The following is an 8,678-nucleotide window of genomic DNA, read 5'->3' on the forward strand; positions in this document are numbered from 1 at the left end:
AACATGGCATCTCTATTGTTGTATATGGTACTTAGTATAAGTTCTAAAAGTAATATGCCTGAATCACACATTAGACCTGAAAAGAACTTTGGTTTTTGGCATTTTTTAAAGATCCAAGATACTATGTACCTGGAGCTCATGTCTGCAATCATTCATACATACTCCAATTAACCACCAAAAAGCTGGAAGTGGAGCTGTGGCTCAAGTGGAGCACCAACCTCGAATGAAAAAGCTAAGGGCACAGCACCCACGCCCCAAGTTCAAGCCCCAGTACGCACGCGCACACACACACACACATGACTATATAGTTGATGATCTCCCTGACTCTGAGGACTCCATGCCTATCACCTTCAATCTATTTCTTGCTCTCTCCCTGCTTTTGCTGGCTGTAATTTAAGTCAAGCCATTCTCAACAGCAGCCCAGCTGTTCCCTGTGAAGCTTGTCAATCCATTCTGACTTACAATGTAATTTTATAAGTTTCTTCCAAACATTCTATCTTGCTTTTTTAAATGTATATAACACCATGTGATGCTACAGTTTTGTTACCACAGCTCCTTGGCTCCTGCAAACAACTTTGCAAGCAGTTTGTTATGAATTCTCAATAAACAATATTGACTAACCATACATCTGCTTGGTACCAGACAGAAAGAACTTCAGTGTTTCTGCTTTTGTGACTTTTTTTAAAGCTAAAGGAAATAATGTATCCTGTAAAAATTAAACATTTATATGCTGTATCTCTTGAGTTTTGGAGACTGATTTGTATGTGAGCCACTAAAGAAGACAGGTTGATTTAGCCGCCCATAAAATCATTTTCATGGGATTTGGGAGAGGGGTATATTTTTTTTTTACTTTTTTTTGTTTTGTTTAGCCAGTCCTGGGCCTTGAACTCAGGGCCTGAGTGCACTGTCCTTGGCCTTTCCTCAAGGCTAGTGCTCTACCATTTGAACCACTTCTGGGTGCATGTTTAATATGTACTATCTGGCATGAACTTTTTTTTTTTTTAGGTACTGGGAATCGAACCCAGGACGTTACACTTGCTAGGCAAGTGCTTTGCCACTGAGCTACATCCCAGCCCCTTACAATGAACTTTTAAAAGCAGATTTTTCTTAAAGACACACTTCTAAGGCCATATAAGAATCCTCACATGCTTATTTATAAGCTTAAAAAAAATCCTCACACTGGAAATAAAAACTTACGTTTTGATTTCCTTGCCTCAATTTCTAAAATATAGAGGTGGTAACAAATTCAAGTCACTTTGGGCTACAAAATTTGTCTTTCTAGAACAAAGTTGGCATTTTCTCTCTTCCACCTTCCAAACTAAATGAATCATTTTTATGATTTTTTCAGAATAACCTAGTGGGTGGGAACTGATGACTCAAACCTATAATCCTAGCCAGTCAGGACGCTGAGATCTGGAGATTGCAGTTCAAACCAGCCCTCACAGGAAAGTCCATGAGACTCTTAAATCCAATACACTACCCATTCGCCCTGCCACCCCACTCCCCAAAAAAGCCAGAAGCAGAGCTCGGGCTGAAGTGGTAGAACGTTAGCCTTAAGGCAAAGCCCAGGAACAGTGCCCAGGCCCTGAGTTGAAGTGCCAGGACTTGCACAAAAAAATGCTTATAGGGGCTGGGAGTTTGGCCTAGTGGTTAAAGTGCTTGCCTAGCATGCATGAACACCCGGGTTCAATTCCTTGGTACCACATACATAGAAAAAAAAAAAAGCCGGAAGTGGTGCTGAGGCTCAAGTGGTAGAGAAAGTCCAAGGACAGTGCTCAGGCCCTGAGATCAAGCCCAGGACTGGCAAAAAAAAAAAAAATGCTAATAATCATGGGGCTATCTTACTTAGAATCATTAGGTGTTTTCAAAATTAATCTTCAAGAAACAATGAACTTGGGAGGAAAAGAGGAACAAAAACATGAGATGGGGTATCAATGTTTGAGAAATAACGCATCCACTACACGATGAATGTAACTGTAAACCCTCATTACCCGACTAAAAAAAGAAAATCAGGAAGGAGAAAGAAAAAAAGATGAAGGAAGGAAGATAGGGTTTTGTCCTAAGTTGTCTGAAGGACCCAGTCTATGAGAACAAAGGTGGGCTTCCCAGCTAAGCTGTCCTTTGGAGAAGCTGGATACTGGCTACATTGGCTAGAGCTATTGCTTAGCTCTAGATCAATGACGTGAGCACCAGTGGCTCACATCTATAATCCTAGGAGACTGAGACGTGAGGACGATGGATTGAAGTCAATCAGGGCAGGAAATTCCTGTGAAACTCTTACCTCCAACTAACCACCAAGTCTTGAACAGAAAAGGCTAAGGGGTAGCTCACACCTGTAATCCTAGCTACTCAGGATGCTGAGATCTGAGGATCAAAGTTCAAAGCCAGCCCAGGCACAAAGGGACCTGAGATTCTTATCTCCAGTTAACCTCTAGAAAATGGGAAGTGGGGCTTAGCTCAAAGGTAGGGCAGTAGCCTTGAGCTGAAGAGCTCAAGGATAGCACCCAGGCCGACTTCAAACCCCATGACCCACCAAAAAAAAAAAAAAAAAAGCTAAGGACAAGGCCCAGGCCCTGAGTTCAAGCCTCAATACTGGCAAAATTAAAAAATTTAAAACAAGAAAAAAGAAAAAATGAGCCGAAATCAAAAGTATGCACTGAGGGAAAGGACAGAAAGGTATACATTCTCTGACACACTCATCACACACAGATAAGTCAAAGAGTAAGAGAGAAGAGGTTGTTATTGCTAATCTCTATAAGAAGAAACAGTTTCATTTTCTATGTTACTCAGGATCAAAAAAAACTGGCTTTATTTAAAGTGTTCTCATCTTCCAGGCTTTGTCATCCTATACAGTATCTGATGCCACTGGGCTTCTGAACCTAGAAATGCTTTTTTATTGAAACATTCTCAGTAGCAGCTGATTGCTAGAGGCATTTAATCAGAGCCCCAGCTATCGAGTGGTGCTCTTCAAATCTTGTTTTATTCTTTCATCAATAGCATTGTCCCGTTGTGTATGAAGTGGTATTTGGAGAAGTATTCACAGGTTTTGAACCAAAAAATAGTCATGCGATGTGAAGAAGAGTTCTTTCTGTCCATTTGGATATTTTGTCACCCTACGAATATCAACATCTCATAAGGCAATTAACTATGATGCTAGACACAAGGAATCATTGTTGAACTTTGTGCTGCGGGATCAAATAGAGAGCATGGGCTTCTGAAATTTCTTATTAAAGAATCATAATTTTCTTTCTTTTCAGTGTGAAATTTGAACTCGGGGACCGACACTTTCTAGGCAACCACTGTATTTGAGTCACTTCCCCAGCCTTTCTTTGATTTTGGTTATTTTTCAAGTTTTACATGGACCACGCTCCTCCTACATGCACTTCTCAAGTAGATGGGATCACAGGTTTTTCCACCATACTTATTTGTTGAGATGAGGTTTCACTAACTTTTCTCCTTTTTGTCCTGTTTAACCTTGAACCAAGATCTTCCTGGTTGCTTCATATCTGGGATTACAGGCCTGGGTGACTGTGCCTAGCCTAAACATTACCTTTTAGTGTCAGCAACTGTTTGTGGTAGGCATCTTCTAGAGAGATTTTCATTGACCCCCACCCACAACTTTCTCTCTGGTTTTAACTACCTGGTTCTAATGATGAAGATATGGCAGCCAGGTACATGTATGAAATCCTAGCTACCCATGAGGTAGAGATTCAGAGAATCAAGATTGGAAGCAAGCCCAGCAGGAAAATCCATGACTCTAATCTCCAGTAAAGTACTCAGAAAAGGCCTGAAGTGGCACTGTGGCTCAAGTGGAAGAGCACTATGCCCAAGCAAAAAGAAGCCTTAAATTCAAGCCCCAGGCTAGCAAAAAAGAGAAGGTATGGCAGCAGCCACAGATATCACTTCTGAGGTGAAGGGACAGACTGGCCAGTCTTACTCTGGGGCTTTCCTGCTCCTGAAAGCCAAATAGCAGGTTCTGAAAGGCTCTGGAGAGATGCTCATGCAATAAGAAAACAAGAAGATTGTGTGCAGCAGCTGACACCAAAGTAAAGCCTCCCTCCAACAGCTGCAAAAAAATTGAATTCTTCCAGCCACAGAAGAGGCCTTCACCCAGTGAAGCCTTGGGTTAACTGCAACCAACACCTTGTGTGAAGCCTGGTTTAATACCTTAAGTCACACTCAAGTTACTGACTCAATTATTATTTGCTTGATGGTTTTCATCCCAATTATCATAGCCACCAGACCAAGAACTGGGGCATTTCCACATAGCCTGTGTCAGGAAAATAAAGATCCGAATATAACATGATAGCACAGGAGGTTTAAACAGTGATTGTGAGACTAAGGTTTGCAATGACTCAAAGATAGAAACTCATTTACTTATGATGTAATAGTTTGCAAATTGGAAGTCAGTCCTGGGCAATTGGGGGTACATATAATATGTTGACATATTATATATTAGTAATCGATACTATTCATATATGATTGATTATTAAATAATAATTATAGACAAGCATTATTGTTTAGACTGCTAAACTTGAGGGTAAATTTTTTTTTGCCAGTCCTGGGGCTTGAACTCAGAGTCCAGGCACTGTGGTTGGATACTTTTTGCTCAAGGCTAGCACTCTGCCACTTGAGCCACAACACCACTTCCAGCTCTTTCTGTATGTATAGTACCAAGGAATCAAACTTAGGCTCAGTGCATGCTAGTCGAGTACACTACCACTAGGCTACACGCCTGGCCTGAGGATAATTTTTTAAATGATCAGTTTGCTGAGGTTATTATTTTTTTTGCCAGTTCTGGGGGCTTGAACTCAGGGCTTGAGCCCTGTCTTAGGTCTTTTTCCTCAAGGCTAATGCTCTGCCACTTGAGCCACAGCACCACTCCTGGCTTTTCTATGTATGTGGTACCAAGAAATGAAACCCAGGTCTTTGTGCATGCTAGACAAGCACTCTACCTCTAGACTAAACTCCTGGCCTGAGGTTATTTTGTTTTTCATGCAGCCATACATAACAATGCTGAAAGAAGAGGAAGGGGTGATATGATCCAAATTCACTGGGGTAAGTTTACTAGATGTTCTAGCATTTACAGAACGCAGGCATGTGAATCCTGAGGCACCAAAAAACTGCAATGCAGAGCTGGGGCCCTCTATCAGATTACCTGCCAGCTGTCTACCCTCCCCCTCCCCCTTCTCCCCCCCCCCCACACACACACATGCACATACACATCTAAAATTCAGTCTTCCCCTAATGGATAGGAAAAGTAGTGAAATGTGCTTATTCTGCATCTGAAAAGTAATTAAATTATAATTAGATCCTAACTCTTGAATTGTGTCCCTTTTAATTTAATTACAGTTAAATCCCAACTCCTGATTTGTGTCCCTTTTATGTTACTTATTTATTCTCCTTAAATGTATCCTAAAAAAGTAAGATGAATGTATGAGTGAAAGATTAAATTTTATTCCAATTCTACAAAGGGCCTGGGTCTGTACTCATGCCTGTGATCCTAGCTACTCAGGAGGCTGAGACCTGAGGATTATGGTTTGAAGCTAGCTTGGGCTTTTCTAAAAAAAAACAGAAATAGAGTTTTGGGGAAAGGATAGAGCACTAGCCTTGAGTGAAAAGCTAAGGGATCAGGCCGAGGCCTGAGTTCAAGCCACAGTAGCAGCAACAAACAAAAGATTCTATAATTCTTTATAATTCTGTAGTTTTTTCTGTCATTTATTCCCCCCACCTTTGGCTTATTCCCTGTTGTCGCTGTAATCCTAGCTACTAAGAGGCGGAGATCTGAGGATCACAGTTCAAAGCTAGCCCAGACATAAAAGTCCATGAACTCTTATCTCCAACTAACCAACAGAAAACCGGAAGTAGCACTGTGGCTGAAGGGGTAGAGCACTAGGCTTGAACTGAGTTGCTCAGAGACAACATCCAAGCCCAGAGTTCAAGTCCCACAACTGACAAAAAAAAAAAAAAAAAAAAAAGGAAATAGGGGCCTGGGAGTTTGGCCTAGTGATAGAGTGCTTGCCTAGCATGCACGAAGACCTGGGTTCGATTCCTCAGTGCCACGTACATAGAAAAAAAAACCCAGAAGTGGTGTTGAGGCTCAAGTGGTAGAGCTCTAACCTTGAGAAAGTCCAAGAACAGTGCTCAGGCCCTGAACTCAAGCCCAGGACTGGCAAAAAAAAAAAAAAAAAAGGATTCTGTAAAGGCCTTCCCATAATTCAGCCTTCATCCTGTGTATTCCCAGCCAGGCTAGCCATCAGTTTCCTGGACTGCAGGGTTAGGTGGTTGTGGGGTCCACCAATTTAGAAAAGGACAGAATGACAATTACAGAAGGTGACAGCCTTCAAGCTGCTCCTGTCCAGAACCCTCCCTGCTCCCAAATGAGAGTTGACACTGGAGCTTCACTTTAGCCAAAATGGTCAAAAGACCCTCAGGAAGACCAGGAGTTTGACCTGGTGGTAGAGTGCCTGTCCAGCTTGCACATAGCCCTGGATTCAATTCGTCAGTACCACATACACAGAAAAGCCAGAAGTGGTGCTGTGACTTAAGTGGTAGAGCACCAGCCTTGAGAAAGCCTAAAGACAGTGTCCAGACCCTGAGTTCAAGCCCCAGGATGGGCAAAAAAAAAAAAAAAAAAGGAAAGTTGGGGTTTGGTTTAATTTGTTTCTGAAATGGTTTTCAACAGCTGCTAACATCCACAGCTACCACCTTTAAAAGATAAACTGTACCCTTGGTTGTATTTATATGTGACTTTTCCTATGAATTTGAAGTAACTGTTGTTGACATTTCTCCCTGCAGGTAATAAGTATAGCCTGAATCTTTTTCTCACATGAACTCATCAGATCTTACTTAGCCTTTAGAAACAGTGCCGGAGGCTTTGGAAGCCCCTCTCCTTCTGATCTCCACACAAGAGGCAACAACTGAAAGTCTATTCTTTCCCTTCTGCATTTTCTGAGGTGCTGGATTGGTGAGGTACAGTAGGTAAACATTCTACCCTTGAGCTACCTCTGCAGCCCTCATTCTACCATCTTTACTACTAGATAGCAGATAGTGGCTTATTTCCTGCAGGGTGAGGAGAACAAGCACACTCACATTAGCTGTTAGTTTTTTGTTGTTTTTTCTTGCTTTTTTTTTTTTTTTTTTTGCCGTCTGGGGCTTGGGCTCAGGGTCTGAGCACTGTCCTTGGGTTTTCTCAAGGCTAGAGCTCTACCAGTTGAGACACAGCACCACTTCTGGCTTTTTCTATGTATGTGGTACCGAAGAATTGAACCTGGGTCTTTGTGCAAGCACTCTATCACTAGGCCAAACTCCTGGACCCCTGTAGTTTTTTGTTTTTGTTTTTTATTTTGTCAGTGGTCGTGGGGCTTGAACTCTAGGCCTGGGCGTTGTCCCTGAGCTTTTCAGCTCAAGGCTACCACACTACCACCCTACCCCTTGAGCTACAGTGCCACTTCCAGTTTTCTAGTGGTTAATTGGAGATAAAAGTCTCACAGACTATTGGAAAAAATGGCTGGAGGAGGCCTGGGTGTATTATGTAGGAGATTTGCAGCAGTCCTGAAGGCTTCTGGGTCATTAGTATCATCTAAGGATGTCGCTAGCGCCAATTGCAGGTTTTCTCTTGGTTTGCTGCCTAAGAGTGTACCAAATGTCACTTCTTTGTATCAACCTAAATTACTTCCTACCACAGTGTCAACAAGAGGACTGGGAGAATTTTTTGATGACCCAAAGAATTGGGGGGAACCAAAAGTGAAATCTGGAGCTGTCAACAATTAAGGAACAAAAGTAATGAAGATTTACATAAACTTTGGTATATCCTACAGAAAGAAAGAAACATGCTTCTAATTCTAGAGCAGGAGGCTAAGCAGCAGAGATTGCCAATGCCAAGTCCAGAACAGTTAGAAAAGGTAGCTGAGTCCATGAATGCATTGGATAAAGCTGTCCAGGAAAGAGAAGATGCTTTAAGGCTTCTTCAGACTGGTCAAGAAAAACCTAGACCTGGTGCTTGGAGAAGGGACATCTTTGGAAGAATAATCTGGCACAAGTTCAAGCAGTTTCATCAGACTGAGACTTGAGAAAGAAACTTGCATCAAAACAAGAAAGAGAAGTTTAAAGAATAAGAAAAAAATTACTGGGCCGGGAGTTTGGCCTAGTGGTAGAGTGCTTGCCTAGCATGCACGAAGACCCGGGTTCGATTCCTGGGTACCACATACATAGAAAAAAGCTGGAAGTGGTGCTGAGGCTCAAGTGGTAGAGTGCTAGCCTTGAGAAAGTCCAAGGACAGTGCTCAGACCCTGAGCCCAAGCCCAGGACTGGCAAAAAAAAAAAAAAAAATTACTTAAAAATTACTTGCCCCATTTGTTAGGAAATGGAAAGACTTAGAAAAAAATCATATTAAGTGAAGTAAGCCAGACTCAAAGGAACTTAGTCTCAATGGTTTCCCTCATTTGTCATAATCAGTAGAAATCTTAGGCTCTCCTAGCAGAGATTTGCAATAAGGCAAAACCTTGATACAAAAGGTCATATAGTAGGAGGCTAAATGAAAGGATCTCTAGGATATAGAAACATAAGCCATATAATGAATGATTGTTGTCCTTAATGTACTATGTTATCTCTCATCTCTTTTGCTATCCCTTGATTATCTCATATTGTTACAGTATCTCACTTTGTTACCTGATATA

General features: G+C 41.7%; 1 pseudogene; it reads left to right on the forward strand.

Annotated features, from left to right (window-relative positions):
• The first annotated feature begins 7,817 nt into the window (after positions 1 to 7,817).
• LOC150047177 (large ribosomal subunit protein uL29m pseudogene) lies at positions 7,818 to 8,115 on the forward strand (annotated as a pseudogene).
• The last annotated feature ends 563 nt before the right edge of the window (positions 8,116 to 8,678 follow it).

This window comes from Megascapheus bottae, chromosome 24 (genome assembly GCF_031878675.1).
Source record: "Megascapheus bottae isolate mThoBot1 chromosome 24, mThoBot2.hap1, whole genome shotgun sequence".
Taxonomy (NCBI): Eukaryota; Metazoa; Chordata; class Mammalia; order Rodentia; family Geomyidae; genus Megascapheus; species Megascapheus bottae.